Below are 16,465 nucleotides of genomic sequence, written 5' to 3'. Positions count from 1 at the left end.
AGGCTGCTTGTGTTCTGATGTGCTGCCCACGTGGGGTCAGAGGAGCTGCTGCAGTAGGACTGATCCAGGCAGACTGGGATGCTGAAAAAAGGGGGAGGGGGGGCAATGATGTAGAAAGTCATTACTGGGGTCCAGCATTGCTGCTGTGACTTGGCCAGCTCCAAGAAGGCAGGTCGTGGTGCCTTTATCTTGGGCTGCACAGCCTCTGTGCCTTCCTATAGGAGACATGCTGCGTGGAAACATCCCTACAATTGAGGAGGTGAGGGATTCTGGCATATTTGCTAAATGTAGTAAACCATAAATTAGAGATTTCCCTGCTTAAGTTTGGGGTGGAAAAAGACAAGGGATTGGGGGTGTCATGTGGAATATTCCAGTGAAAGCAAGGCTTTCTCATCTGACTGTACTGGGATTAAAAATAGCATTTGGGAAGGAGAAAAAATGAAAAATAAGTACTCTGCTTTTGAATGGTTTCCTGATCTGCATGACAGCAGCTCTGTGGCACTGCCTGCACTCACTGCTGCGACTTCAGAACTCAGCTGTGATTCCCTGGGGCTGATAAGATTATTTGACTTAATGCATCCTTTAAATAACATTGCCTGGCCCTTCCCACATCTGTAGCCACAGGTGTTTCCCAATGGGGCTGGGAAGCCAATGCCCTGAAAGTGCCCTAAAGCCAGGCAGAGCATCTTCTGCTCTGTCCCTGCAGGCTGAGCAGACAGGCCCAAGAGGAGAGACCCTGTGTTGCCAGAACCCTATTTCTGGCCCTGAGCTCCCTGCAGCACTGATCTCAGGGCAGTCTCACTCCCCACACCTTGCAAGTTCCCATTAACTTTTATCACTTCTCCTTACCCACCCTGCTCAGAGCATGTTTCAAGACACTGGTGTTGCCTTCGAATTCAGCTCCGTTTCCCAAATAATTATTAACTGTGCTGTGAGAGTCTGGGCTGCCCAGAAAGAATGACTGAGTCATTCTGGTACTTGTTCTGGCCCAGCGAGGCCTGATGTCTCCTGGCTTCCTTTGCTATCCTTCGTCATTGCAGTTCCAGGAGAACTCTGTGTCCTTGTGAAATCTTCCTCCCTCACCCTTCTGACAGGGATATCTCCTCATGTCCCTATAGGACAGGCATTGTCTTCCCCACTGATTTTATTAATGCCTCCTCAGGGGAACAGACTTAGGGGGCTATTACAAATGTGTGTTACAAAAGGTGTAGGGTGTTTTCAGCTTGTTTCCCAGGCACTCCCTTACATGGCTCATGTAGGGTGTTTTTTGACTGCTGATGCTCTCTTCACACAGAGCTCGTGGGTCAATAGTCAGTCGCAGCAGATCCCTGTGCCTGGCATGCTTCTTTGCTCCCTAATTGCCTCCTCCTGGCCTCCTATCTGCATCCAGTAAGCAAGCTACAGCCATAGTTAATTACTCTTCTGGGCTGAGTGCTGTATTATAGTCTGTTCTGTCAATACTAATTGTTTTATAGAAATATGAAGTACCACTTTCCCTTCCCTCTGAGGGCTTCGAGATGCAATGTGGGCTCTAGTGATATTGCTCTGCCCTTCTGCCCAGTGTGAACAGGAAAACATGATCTCCAGTTCAGAACAGGAACTTTGGGTCATCTTTTGAAGAGCTGCTTTTGGGATCTGCTCCCATACCTTTCTACTAAAGCTCTTTCCCTTCTTTGATGCCTTGCCAGTACTGTGTTTAAATCTGGTTAACTGTAACACAAGAGCAGAGTGATAGCTGTGGTCTGTATTGGTGAATTCAGGCAGTCCTTTCTTGCACCAGGTTGAGGTTCCTTATTCTTTCTTTTCAGCATCTGGTTTAATAAATAAGTTGCATAAAGGAATAAGTAAATGAAGATGATTTATTCAGGCATCTCCTGAGAGTCCACGCAGCAGCGCATAAGGAAAACTCTCCTGCTGGTACATGGATGATGTCAGCCCCTGGCTTTCAGAGGTGTCCTTGCTTGTTTGGAACCTCCTCCAGTGGCTGGTCTCAAGTAGATATGCACTGCTGATGTCTCTTTGGCAGAGATGTGTCATTCTGCTTCTGTTTGTTGTTCTGGGATAAACACCAGATAAAGACACGTTTGTTCATAATTAGAGAACGGTAAATTAAAATGTGTCCCAAGTGTGTTCAGCTTCCATGTGTTTGCAGTGACGAATGATTTGGGGCTCCGTTTCGATTCTCTTTGCCTCACTGGAGGTTTTGCTGCTCCCTTTGGTCACTAACAGCCTTGCATAGAGCAGGATAAGCTCCAGAGTTAGGTGTTTTTGCACTCATATGGCATTTATAAAGAGTTTACTCCAGCGTGCTCTTAGCTTTTCCCATATCCCATTAAAATAGCCGTGGGGGGACAGCTTTTTAGGCTTGATCTCCCTGTTGTCTGTTTTAAGGGCTGGATATTTTGGCAGCTTTGTGAGCAGGTGTGCTGTCTGCTGTGAGTTTTCATACAAGAGCTTCCCAGCCAAGCACTCGCTAACTCTGGTGCTGTTTTTCCTTACAAGCATTCAGCAGCATGATGTACTGCTGCTGTCACCTGCAGCCAAGACCTTGTTCTGTGACCTTAATATGCATCTCAGCTTCGAACTTGCTCAGTCAGGACTTGCAAAAGCCCATGTTCATGTCCTTTGTATTGTGTCACACGGGCTTGTTGAAGGCTGCATGTAAATTGCTCTTTGCAAACAGTTTTCTGATCTCAGCCACAAATCTGATTATGGTTACATTAGGGAATGGAAGCATGAGAAGCCAAGTCGTTGCTTTAAAATTTTAGCATTAAAGGTCAAGTTCTGCTGATTTTTAATCCTTTGACAGCAGCAGCAGCCTCTTACCTCATGCTCCCACAGTTCTCCCTAAGGAGCACACAGGTTTGGCACGAGGTGTGGGTTCTTCTGCTTGTATTTCAGGGCTGTTTCCTTCCATTCCTTATTAAAATGCACGTGTTTATCCTCATTTAAAGTGATCGTCTGTATCAAAAAGCTAATCATCACAATACCTGGCTTACTTTTCCCCAACAAAGATGACAGCAGTGATACGAGTCATTATGTTGCTGATAGTAAAATTGCTACCTTCAGGCACGTCTTTATGTTAGGGTTGGATTTTTTGGCTGCCACAATTCACAGGAGAGAGACAGTTGGAAATTTTCTCCTTTAATAAGTAGTTTTCATAGCTCTCAAGTTTCCTAATCGAGTCAAGCTGCTATAGCTACCAGACTGGAAAGAGCAGAAGATTCAAGAACCTTTTTCCTCTTAATATGCGGCTGTGTGTGTAAGAATATTGTGGCTTTCCAGAGGTAGGATCAAGTCATAAAGATTTCCTGGTGGGTTCTTGCTATTGCTCAGCTTTTGTGGTCCTTGCTGCAGCAGGCTTTGTGTGTCCTGTCCTTCCATTGCACGTGGCTGTCCCAAGGCACAGTCAACATGCTGGGGTCTGAGGACCCCTCAGGCTACAGCTGGCAGTGTCCTGCTGAGGGTCTGGAGCCACCAGGATATCAATTTCTAGTTTTCAGAGTGAAGTCTTCATGGGATTATAACATAGCATCACATGAGAACATGATTGATTTTTCTTCCTTGCTCCTATGTGGGGAGGCATAAATGCCTACGTAGGAAAACCAGCAGCTGTAGGGAGTATCCCAAATGCCACCATCTGCACACCTCCCAACGTCCGAGCGTTACGCTCTGTGAATGACGACAGCAGGCTCTATCAAGGGTATGACTTGTATTTAATTGTGTTACAATCCCTCTAATCTAGGATTATATCCAGTTGTTTTCTTCATGTGGGATGTAGTCTGTGAGATAAAAGTGGGAACAGCTGGGAGGGGAGAAATGGCTCTGAAAAAGAGGCTGAAAACCTCAAGCATCTGCAGATGCTTTTGTTACAAGCATGAACCTGTCTCAGAACCATCCAGGCAGGTGCACGTGCTGCAAGGACCCTCTGGCTTTGATAACTGAAGACCCTGGGAAGGCAACTGGCTGCAAATGAAATGGTGATTGCTTTCCCCTCACTGAATGAAATCTTCTCTGAGGCGATTATGCAGATTAAAGCTTCCCACTGTAATGTACCAGAATAAATATAGTGGTGGCAGTGTGCTGTGGGTACTGCATGCAGGGTGGCTCTGGGTGCTGTGCCCAGCTCCTTGCAGGGAGAACTTGTATTGGTGGCAATGCCCAGGCTGACCTCCGCTGGTCTGTGATATCATGATGTGGCTACGGGGTAAAGGTTTGCAATGTCAGCAGGCTGGGAATGCCAGTATGATATTTTGACTTGCACAGGGCCTTTTTAACGCAGCTTTGCTTGCAGCGCAGCCGCATGCTCACTTGGAAAATAAACCATCCTCAGACACCTGGGGAAGGAGGCAGTTTTGGAGCTGAGGATGCAGCCAGAGTTTGCCTGATCCAGATGGAGTCCAGAGAAGGAGTCCTGTTAAAATAGGCTGGGAAGGATCTGTTTGAGATCAGTGCAGGCCTGAAGGCACTCAGGTCGCTTTTAATTTCCTCACTGCAGTGTACACCTGTTATTTCTTATTGTGGACGTGGGGAATGTGTTGTTCTCCTCTTTGCAGCAGATTTCTCCAGTGCTTGAAGGACTTCTTTGGCTGTTCCTAGGCTCCCCCTGCTCTGCATTCCTTCTGCTGTTGCTGCTCCCCATTCTGATGCCCCTCTCCTGTTCCCTTGTACCCTCGTGCATCTGATGCTTTTCCTTTTCTCTTTTTCCTTTACAGCACGGTACAACTGTATATGTGTTCAGCTGTATTGCACTCTGCTGACAGCTGAGTAACACTGTGCAAATGACTTAATGTACCCCCAGCTATGCGCTCCAAGTGTTAAGTTAAACCATTACCCTCGGTAACGGGTGGTTTGTGCCAACCTGATAATTGGCAGTAGGTGCCACTTTGACCGAGGTACATGGGAGACTTTGCCATGCCTACACAAAATCATTTTCCTTCTTTATCACAGCATGATTTAACTACCCGGTGTTGTTAGTGCTGTTTTGATTGGGTTATGTGCTGTGTAATTCCAAATACAGTGTGTGCACTGTAACCACATAGCAAATTATAAATTTCTCAAGTGCAGAATTCATGCACGTGAGAGTCACAGAGAACCTTTTCCATTGTAATTAGCTCCTTTCAAAGAGAGGGGGAAAAAAAGGCAGTGAAAAAGGCAGTTGGGTTCAGTGTAGTAAAAGCAGATTTGTTGTGGGCTGGGCCAGGGGCTGCACAGTGCTGTGTGCTTCCCTCTGCTTGACGTGGCCTTGGGGTTGGGGCTGCTGATGGCTCTTACAGACCCTCATGGGACTTTATTTGAGCTATGAGCACCTTGTGGTGTGAGCTGCTGGGTTCTGATAGTCGGCTTATCAACTGCAGAATCACAGCGGCTTCAGATCAGCAAACCTGGAGCTGACCTCGGTGCTGAAATGAGGTGAAGTTCCCCCTGGTTTTTCAGTGTTTTGACAGTTGTTGTACTCTCGTAGGACTTCTGTTTTGTATCTGTCGTTCTCTAAAGGACAAAATCTGTATTTACATCTCAGGCTGGGTTTTATCTAGGCTTTTGCATATCCAGAATCTTTCCCCTGGTACAAACAAGCTTGCAGAGAAGTGCTGAGTCCTTCTATGTGTGGCTAACTTATGAGATTTAAGAAGGTGGAGATGCTGGCAGTGTGTGTGGCAAATTCCAGTGCTGCAAGAAAAGCAGTCTTATCTTTAAGGATGCTTGAAACCTGCAGAAGCCTATGGCTGTGAGGAATCTAGCCTTGGAGAAGGAAATGTTTTCACTGCAGAGCTGAGAAATCATGCTGTGCTGTATCCAAAGATGGAAAATTCTACCTGACCCCAGTCACAGTCGGTTGATGCCCTGAAATGTATGAAATGGAGACAGTGCTGGAGCAGCCCACACTTACTTTTGTGCATGCTGGTCAGCCTTGGATCCGTGTGCTTGTGTTGCAGTGTCATGAATTATTGCAGCCTCCTCTCCAAAGCTATTCCTTAACTTTTTAATTCAGAAAGATCAAGTGAATGGAAATAAATCCCACAAATGGCAAAGATCAACATGATACATGACTGCTTCTGAGGTGAAGCCTTACCCTACAGTGTCAGTAGCAAACTCAAGATGTCTCTCATGTCTGCTGCAAACCCAGTTCATTTATCCTTGCTCTCAGCCAGCCCCATGCCTGCCAAAAGCTGCAAGCATGGTCTCACCACCTCGTTCTCTTCCCATATGGAGAACAGAAAAGTGTATGTTGAGACCTATCTGTTTCCTTGAATGGACCAAAATCACACTGGCTATGGGGTCAGAACCCTGCTTTTGAGCAAGTGTTTTTGTAGGGGCAGGGGTGCCAAATGTCTTGAAGTTATGGTTGTAGTGCTAGACCTTTCCTCCTGTCCTAAGTGCTAGACCACGATGGAAGTTGTAAATTACTGCATTTAATGCAGGGTTTGTTTCTGCTAAGGTACAGTGATTGATCGTAGAATTGCTGTCTGCTGAAACACAGTGAAAACTCTTTATAAATTCAATTTAAAAGGTGAAAACCGCGCTGGAGTATCCTGCTCCTTCCATCCACCTTCCCAAGGACTGCAGCCAGTCTTCACTGTGTCCATTTCTCTGCCGGCTATTGCCCATTCCAGCACTTCTTTAGAAGCAGCTGAGTTCTCCTGGGGGCCCTGGGTCTTTCCTCATGCACACAGCAGCCTTCGTTTGCATATCACAGCTGCTGGGGCAGACTTAATGCAGTTCTGTACTTATTGAAGGCAGTCATCAAGATGGGAGGCTTTTTGGCTTCCTGACTGCCACTGCTGTCAGTGGTTCCTATTAACACTAATGGAAATCACAATCTGGTGTCAGCAACACAGCACGCCCTGTGATGCTGCAGGATAGGCAGCATGGAGGTAATTCCTTGTGTGTGACGCAGAGCTTTGCTGCCAGTGGTCCTGCTATAATGTCATGCTTGCTGTGCTGGCTTGATGCTCCCTTATTTTCTGTCCTGGGCAGAGCCCATAACATTGAGGAGCATGGTAAAGGTTGGTCCTTGTTCTTCAGTCACCACAAATAAGAAGTCTTACCTCTTTTGAATTGGCTTGGTGCTTCAAGGGTTTCTCTGTGGCTTTCAGTAGCAGCATGGAACACCAGTCTCCTCCCAGGAGTGCAGCAGCAGCACTAGAGCAGGGGAGGCAGCTGGTGTCGCCCACCCTTCTGTCAGCCCACGAGCAGCAGAGCTGCACACAGGCTTATCAGGAAGCTCAGCCCCCAGGCTGCTCCTGAGTTTTGCTCTGGCTGCAAAGAGGCTGCTGGTGGCTCAGGATTGATATCTGTACGTTATTGTGCGTTTTCTGCCTATGTCTGCTTGCTGTGTGGTTCATTTGCCACATCACAGGTTATCCTTCTGATGCCAGTTAGTTTTGTTTTGGTTTGGTTTTTTTTCCCTGGTGCCATCTTCAGTCTTTTTTGGTTCCCAGTTGTATCTGGATGAGTTGGAATTTGTTTTGCTCATTTAAATCCCATTTCTGAGAAAGTTGCCTTAGAAATAAACCGCAAAGCTCGATGAAATAGTACATGGTTTGGGAAGAAATGATCGTAGTGTAGAATACTAGAAGTGAGAAATTGTCTTTGCTCCTTAAATGTATGGAGAGCTTAGGTGTACCCCAGAAGATAGTAAGTGGGAAAAAAGCAAAGTTTAGTGGACAGATGCTCAGCCACTGCTGCTGAGTGAGGTTGCCCAGCAGCTCTGCACCTGGGCTTGGCAGCTCTGCCTGGTGCCTGCAGCAGGGGGAGGCAGCTGGGTGCTGGTTCATGGCAAAGACTTGGGCTTCTGCACCAGCCGAGGAAGAAGTCTCCTTGCCAAGACTGGTGCTGGCTGTTCTCTTCCTAACTGGCAGTGGCACTGAAGTCCTCAGGTACCTCATATTTTCAACTTTCCAGGCTTATTCTTTCCAAGATTTCCTGGAATTGAGGGAAAACTCATTGCTGATTGTTATGCGTGCTCTGGCAAGTGATTTCTGAGCCTGCAGGCAGGGTTCTGGTTGGAGCAGACAGCTTTCTGTCTCCTGCACACATCAATCCAAGCACTGAAGGCTGACTGGGAACAAACCGGAGGTGGAACAAAGTTTCACACCAGTTTGTCCCTGTTCTGTTAGTGTGGGTAGGCTACTTGCCCACTCAAGTAACCAACTTGTGCAGATCTCCAGGGTTCGGGGGCTGCAGAAGGGGCTGAAGAGGAAAATAACACTAGTGTCAGGGACAAGAGCATGGATGCTTCCCCACATGAAGCTGCTGCAGCAGGGGGGGGTGGTTCTGGCATTCCTTGTGCTGGGTTTATGGACCCAGCCACATGGCCACAGTTGTGCTGGGTCCTTTGGGGCAGCAACCAGGCAGCTTGGTGCTGGGATGTGAGAAGGCATTTGTCTTGGAGACAGCGTCAATCAGCAACGCCTCCTCAAGCACCGGTGTGTGGGTCCCTCTGCAATATGGCACAGGCTGGCTGCAATGTTGGCTGAGCACCCAGCACCCCAAGTGAAGCACCCAGCTTGATCAAATGTTTTGGGTGCTCTCAGGTACATAACCGTGTTGAGGAACATTTAAGATTAGTGTTTTCCCTTTCAATCTCTGCAGGTAACAGTTGTCTCTAATGGTTTGGTGTAGGCTGAGATTTTAATAGGACTGCTCCGGTGTGAAGCGGGGCTGAGGCGAGCTGAGCTGCTGGAACCTGTGTGCACACACGTGATGTGGGATCTGTTTTGCCAGTGATGGGATCACAGCATGCGGGGTCCTGCCCCAGGAGCTGTATCCTGCTCTGTGTTCTGCTGCCTGCACAAGCCTGCTGCCGTGACATAGCCGCTTCCACATGCTTGCTGGAGGAGGAAAACAAGAAGGCAGTGATTTGATGTGTTGTGCTCATTCTTTAGGGCTTATTTTCCCCTTTTTTTCATGTTTTTTTGACTCTTACAGTTTCCATCATCTCTTCTAGGGCACCTGGGAACAGAAGGGCAGCTCCAGGATGCAGAATGCCTTAGGCAAATTCTAGCACAACTGGCTTTCACAAAGAATAATCTGATTTTGTTTTTTTCCTCCTTCTCTGTGCCCACATATTTTCTGCTCCTACCAACATTGAAATTATATGCTTGACATCTGCTCTGTCTCCGTTGCTTTCTGTGGGGGTTTTGGCTTGTGCTCTCGACACACAGGCACTTGCTACCAGATGCAACAAGAGTCACTTCTTCCTCCTGACCTGCAGGATGGGGCTCTGCCCACAACCCACTCCCATCACTCCTTCAGGGCTTTTCCAGCCAGTAGCACAGTGATAGTAGGGAACAGTGAACCTCTCAGAAGTGACTGGAACTTAAAGCCCTTAAAATTACCCTGCATCCGGCCTGAAGAAGAAGAATGACACCCTTCTCTTTTAGGTACAGCCTTCATTATATTCCATTGCAGAGGATTCCTTAAAACAGCTCTCACTCCTGTAACAGAAAGTCTTTTACGTGTAGCTGTGTTTTTTGTAAAGGATCTTTATGCGGGGCCACATGCAACTGATGGCTGGAAACTGCTGGACTATAGGTGTATAATGATTATACCAAACTTGCTTTTTGCTAGGTTTGTTAGAAAACTGGTATCTTACTTTTGTCCAGAAAAGTTATGGATGGACGCTAGGGTACCTGGTTGCAGCAGACCCAATCTGACTGCTTTTACTTCTCTAGGGTTCTGGAACATGGAAAGCAGCACTGAGAGGTGTTATTTGTCTCTAATTAAACCGAGCAGGAGGTGACAGGTGAAAAGAAACCAGCATGCCTGCCAGAGGCATCAAAGGAAGAGGGATATTCTCCCAGGAAGCTGTGATATCCCACCTGTCCTTACCAAATGCTCCTGAGGGTTGTAGCAGAGCTCAGACCACTTGCTGCAAAGCCAGCCAGCAGATGGCCTTTCTCTTATCTCAAAGACCATTATCAAGCTGTACGCCTAATTTCGTGCAGGCAGCTAATTGCCCTCTTTGGAGACACCAGTGCATGACCTGCATGCACTGCACACGTGCTTCATGTGCATCCTGGTGAACACAATTTGCCATGGCTGCATTTCATTTTTATTTACAGCATGAAACTGAGAAATGGGCAGTGCTTCCTCCAGCTTCCCCTGCTGGGCGAGTGGATTCTGAGCTTGGAAATCTGGGAACTTGTCTGAGGTAAATTAGACCTGAAGGTATATCCCTATGGGGCTCTCACCCCATCTCTGTGATGCCTGAGAAAAGTCCCCAGGTTTGCTTCTTTCATTTTCAGCCTCCTGTAACATTCCGGTTGAGTACAGGGGCTTGGAAAATGTGGATAACTTTAACAGTGCATATTTCCATAAGGTAGGTAAGAACAACTGTAATAATAAGCCTTTCCAATTGAAATCATCATCATAGCAAATAATGTATCCTGATGCCTTTCTCAACGATCTATGTACGTACCTGCCACCACGTCAATGCCAGTTCCCACACCTCACGTCTCTGCACAGCAATGGGCTGCAAATGCAGTGCTGTTTTCTAGCAACAGTTTGCTGCCTTGGACCAAACTACCTTCTATCAAACTTTTTCTTCCAGCACCAAGCAACGTGCCCTTGTAAAATCCGAGATTACTCACTTCAGCAGGAAATATGAGGAGGAGGTACGCTGAAGTTTCACACCTTTTCTCTTGTTTCTCATCTAGAAATGAGTTCTGTTCTGGCTTGAGTGATTGATTGAACCCTTTTCAAGTGCTGTCTGAAGGAGACAACTGATCTTCTACTGGATCACAGATATATTTGGCTCTTAAATTTTCTTAAAACTGAGAATGTTTTCTTTCTTAGAGTTTGTTTCCTGGAAGTCATAGCACACGCACAGAATAAGGGAAAACTTCAAGCCTGGCAAGTTGCTCTTAGCCATAGCCCTGGTGTGTAATAGCTTAGATCTCTTGCTGGGATGCTTTTAAAGCAACTGCCTTTGGGCAAGACCCATTGCTCTGACTTGCCTGTGCTTCCCCTTCCATCCCACTAAGCCCATCTCAAGCTGCTTTAGATGGCAGGCCTTTCTTCTGGGGGGCTGAGAGTTTTTTCTTGGAGCAGAGCAGTGTGTGGGTGCAAGCAGGGCGCTGCACTTCAGCCCTGTGTGCCTGGAAGCTCTCACCAGTTCTTGCTGTATTGTTCAGTAGCATCAAAGGTATTACCTCCCCTGGTAACTTTGCCAGGCTGAAAATGGCACTTTTCATAGAGGCTGGGACACACCAGGAGTCCTTTAGTCCCCATTCATTTGTCCATCTCTTCTGCTCAGTGAGAAGTGTTCTTAAAATAGCTTGTGAAATGGAGGAGAAAGTCAGAGCTTAATGATGAAAAGGGTATGAAAATAACTCGAGTGATGGTGGGCACACGTGCCTTTTTGCTCAGAGACAGGACTGATTGTTGTTTGCAGATCTGAAGTATCAGTCCAAAAATCTTTGGATCACATTAACACTTTCAAGTCAGCATGAGCTGCTGTATATGTTAACCAGCAAGGATGATTAGTTCTGCAGTATGTAAGATCTGCCTGGAGTGGGAACGTTGAGATGAAAATAGTTCAAATGGTGATTTGAAAGTGTCCCTTTAAAAGGTAGCTTGCTTTCTTCTCACACAGCCCACCATCCCAGTCTGTGAGAGGTTCTCAGTCTTCTCATGCGTGTAGCTGCTTCTGAAGAGAAGCAAAGTGCTGCTGTTCTCCTTTCTCAGAGTGAGATGAGACACAATAGAAGTGGACAGTAGGGCTGTTGGGGCGTGAGGAATTGCCTGGGTTCTGCTCTCTAAGGGACACACCAGTACAGCCAACCTGTGTTCCCATCCCATCCTTCACCCTCTTCCTGGGTTGATTTAGGTTTTGGATAATGAACAGTCCTTGGGTTGTGCCCGAGATCTACTGATACCTTCCTCTTTGGGGAAATATTTGATCTGAATGAAAAAAAGGAACTGTTTACAAGGGGAGATGCAGAGCTGGATGGACACACCTGATAGAAACACAGGCGGCAAGTGAAGCAGGTAAGTGGTAAGGACAGTAGGCATCTTTTGGTGTCCATGTCCAGGTTTCCTATGCAGTAGCAGGTTGCAGATGGAAGATGTCAGGGGAAGGTGGTCATGGGAAGCCCTAAATCCTGACTTTGCTTTGTTCTTGCAGCAGCACACACTGTTGCATTTCAGAAAGTGGGAGCAACCATAATAGCGTTTTATGTCGTTCATATGTGTCTAAAGAGTGGCGTGGTGAATCACAGAAAATAAATGGCTTTGAGAGAACGAAAAATAGTGAGCATTTAAGCTCCTGCAGGAGAGTGTTTTCTGCTGTTTGAGAAGCAATGAGCAGCATCGCTTGGGCGCTGAGAGGAGCGAGGTAACGCATTCCTTCTGGAAGCAGCCTGCACCACAGCAGGCTCCAAGCACTCATCCTGGAGTAAGGGATGTGCTGTGTGTGTGTCCCCTGGGAGCAGTGATGTCGGGAGTCAGCAAATCACAGACTGGCTCCTGTCTGTGAGTGTAGGCAGAGGGAGGGAAGGGCACGTGCCTGCCTGCTGTGCCTGGAAAGATGCATTGCGGCTGTCAGGAGCCAAAGCACAAGGAGCTCGCTGGTAACAAATATTAAACTTCTCTGAAACAACCAGAAAATATGCTGTTAGGCAGCTGGGAGGACTTCCCTGAGATACTATCACTTGTGTTGATAGCGACAAGCCGGTGACACTCAGCAGACCGCAAAGCAGCCATGTCTGCCTAGGAGAGATTGCAATTAAAAAGACAAATGCTGGGGACATAAGCCACCCCCTGGTGTCCCCTCTCCTGTTGGGGGGAGCAGAACCAGCACAGGGGGAACATGCTGCAGTTCCCAGCTGCAGGACAGCCTGGTTTGTAGTATGATGCCCATAGCTGGGAGTGTGGGACAGGTGCAGGGCTGGAGGTGATGTGTTGGCGGAGGTGGTCAGAGATTTAGTGCTGCATGTGAAGGTGATAAAAGAACAGTGGCAGGTGTGTTCTCAAGCATCTTCCCTGAAGCAGCTGCTCCAGCTCCTTTGGGCCAGGAGTACAGGGTTGACCCCCTATGGCTTTCCCCTGGGGGTCTGTGCCCCCCAGCACCAGTGCTCTGCTGCTCTGGCCCCTAGCACATCCCTTCCATAGCCAACCTTCTGGCTGTGTAATCACTGACAGTGAGGGATGCTCATTTGAAAGCTTGCTTTAGCTTTCTCCTGAATTACCTGGTGCTGAGGAGCAGTAAAATATTTATTAGATGTTACAAAACCAAGCCCAGAACAACAGCCTGCTGAGCAGTTAAATATTCCTCCTTGAGGTGGTACTGGAACAGCAGGTGTCCTAAGGAAATGGAGCTTTATCTGCTCCCGGTTGTGTGCTGCAAGCTGATCGCTCTGAGACTAAAGAGGGATGCTCCCTCTGGGAATTCCCTGCGGTCTTCCACTGAGCTGCTTCTTGCCAGACACAGGTGCTGCTGATGCTGACATGGTGCCTGCAGAGCAAAGGGCTTCCAGGCTCCTGGCTCTGATATCCCTGTGTAAATGCATCGACTGCTGGTTCGTCAGAGGCTAATTGAAGTTGGTGCTGATGTTCCATGATTAGAACCACGGTGGAGAGATGGCACACACCAGAGTTTGTTCTGCCCCATTTCTGAGGTCACCAGCTTGTTCTGGGCACACAGTTTCTTTATTGTCAGGCCAAGAAGGCAGGAAATGTTTGGATGCCCAGATGACCCAGCTGCTGGTGAACTCTACCCAAGAATGTGTTCTGCTACAGGGAATGTCTCTGCCAAGTGTTTGCCAAAATACCCTGCAGTTCCCTGATGATGCCGAGTGCTGAGGGTGCCCTGCCTGGTACCAGCACTAGTAGTTCACCATCCGTGGGTCAATTAATTACGATTTTAACAGGCACATGTTTATCTGGCAGCCAAAGCATGCATGTGTTTTAGATAGATAAAGGCTGTGAAATGCTTTGCTGTGCAAACAGACCGTGACGGTGACGTGGGATGTTCACTTGGGTCCAATATGTGCCAGCAGGGTATTCTCTAGATTCTGTCAAATGCAGAATGTTATTTCTTGTGTAAAGGCTGCTGGGCCTTGCTGGTGGTTGTGGGAAGTGCAGCAAGGGCTGGAAAATGAAGGGAAGGTTGTTAGAATAAACCTCTGTGAGCCAACACAGCACTCCTGTTTCCTCCCGGCACTTTTCATCTTTATGTTTACAACAGAGAGCACTGTTGAAACTAAGTTTAATATAAAAGCAATTAATTCTGGCTAAAATTGGCTTTCTCGATTACCTCTGTAACTGTTATATGGACACAGATCAATATAGCAGTGCTGTTTCACAGCCTGGTGGAAGACCCGGGGTCCCGTTAGCCATGGAATGGTCCATGCTGCGTGTCTACTGTGTGTCTCTCCTTTGCTGTGGATGTGAAAATGTGTCTAGAGCTTGGGGTGAGGAGGAGGCAACTGATGCTCCAGTAGAGAAAAAAATCCAGTGATTCATTTCCACAGCCCCCGGGAGTTCGTGTGCCAGATGAGTATTGGGAGCTTCTGTGTATTTCAAGAAGCATCATTTGTTTTGAAGGTAGCCCATTCAATATTGAGGAAGTAGCAGAAAGTATTGCTGCTAGGTAGTATTACAGGAATTGAACAAGCAAAGACTTGTGGAGATTGTACTAAGAAATAACCTGGGAAAAATAATAAAAATGTCATGCACATTGATAAAATCCCTAATGAAAAGCCTCCTTAGCTCAGGAGATCCGTGCTACTAGTTTGTCTTGTACCCTGGCGCACTGATTTCAACGTTGCCTGCAGTTTTCCTGTTTCTTTTCTTGGTTTTCTTATGGCTTTAATTCTTTCGCTGTTTCTGCTTGACATTCACAGTGGTTGCTAATGCAATATCGTCAATACATTTAATTAATGTCCTGATTTTCTCCTCTTCCAGATAATTAAATGCTTAATAAAAACAGACCTAGCACCTTCCCACAGGTATCTCCCACTTGATCACTACATTGTCTCTGTCTCGTCTTGTTGCTGACCCAGTTTTCTTTCCAATTCCATCAGGAGCTTCCATCACTTTAGATAAGTCTGGAGCCTGTTTTGCATCTGATGCCGTGTATATTGCTCAAGGGTTTGTGCTATCTGTAGTGCTATTAGCGAATGCCACGGAGGGTTGTAGGTATCTAAGAAGGCAGGTAGGCTTTTCTATCAAAAAATTGAATCCTGCCAGCATTAAAGGCAGGAGCTTGGCAGTGCTTTTCTGCAGGGCTTGTTTCAGAATGACCAAGTTGAGGTGAGTCAATTAGAGGGATGGTTCTTGCTCCACCCTAGTGACTCTGAGCCTTGTTGTGTGTGTCAGACTCTCTGAAGTCTGGTTTCTTCCTGGGCTGATGTTTTGGGAGCGAGAATGACCATTCTTCCTGGCATCTGCTCTGTTAGCAAAGGCTGTTGTGTGCTTTCTGAAGCAGAGATAGCCAGTCTTGCTTTATGAACACCTCTCCATAAGCACCAGGATAAACTAATACCAGATTATCACATTAAATGGCCATTGCTCACTAACCCTCCTCAGCACAGTGTTGCAGAATTAATTACCATTATTTGTGGTGTTCGTTACCGCAGTCCCTGAACACTCACTGCACATGGTGCATCATCCAGACGTACTGATATTTATCGTCACATTTTCCAAGTGGTCCCTCTCCTGCTTTTTATCTCTAGCCATGTTTACCAGGCTTCATTATACTTTAGTCGTTTGGATATCTGTGGTTTTTGATGCTTTATTCAAAGCCATTTAGACCTTTAGAGACATTACTTTTATTTCTTTCATCCATTCTAATGGACTTGCTCCTTCTGCTGGCATATGAGAAAGGGGAAAAAAAAAGCTCCTCTTACCCTTCCCTAAACCTTCTGGTCATAAGTAAATAATTATCCTATTTTTTACTGCTCTTTTCCCTTTCAGTTTGAAGTTGTCATGTATGCATCTTGTTTTGCTCCTTCTCTTTTGTCTAAATTAATTCTTATCCTCAAACTTGAAGTAGGCACGTAGCAAACCAGATACAACAGCACTGAAATCCCTACAGATGAATGTTACCCGCATCTTAAAGTATTTTACTGCCACTGCTGGTACATTACTTACAAACCTGCTGTGACGTTGTGCAATGAGCTGAAAAGGTAGTGGTGGGTTTTTTTTGTTGGGTTTTTTTTTTAGCTACATCTGTTTTTAAATTGACAGATAAATTGGCAGAATAATGGTGTGTTATATTACAAGGCTGAAATAAAGCCCTATGGAACTTTTATTGATGTCACAGTGCCAAAATTAGAGTTGTCTTGTAAGTTGTACCGGCTGCATGCTGGGCAGAAACTGTTTTGAGCAGTGAAGGGACAGCAAAGTCTTTGCTTGGATAAGGTGAACAGGTTTGCCCTTGAATTCACATCACGTGGCATCAAATTCTTTTGCTGCTGGTGCTGGCTAAGGTTTCATCTGTGACAAACCAATAGAAGCC

General features: G+C 46.6%; 1 protein-coding gene across 18 annotated transcripts in view; it reads left to right on the top strand.

Annotated features, from left to right (window-relative positions):
* The window catches only part of CADPS (calcium dependent secretion activator), a 168,919-nt gene that overhangs the window by 9,918 nt on the left and 142,536 nt on the right, over positions 1-16,465 (top strand). The window lies entirely within an intron of this gene.

This window comes from Coturnix japonica, chromosome 12, assembly GCF_001577835.2.
Source record: "Coturnix japonica isolate 7356 chromosome 12, Coturnix japonica 2.1, whole genome shotgun sequence".
NCBI lineage: Eukaryota > Metazoa > Chordata > Aves > Galliformes > Phasianidae > Coturnix > Coturnix japonica.
Note: the sequence above shows the minus strand (reverse complement) of the source record. Positions and strands in the feature narration are given on the sequence as shown.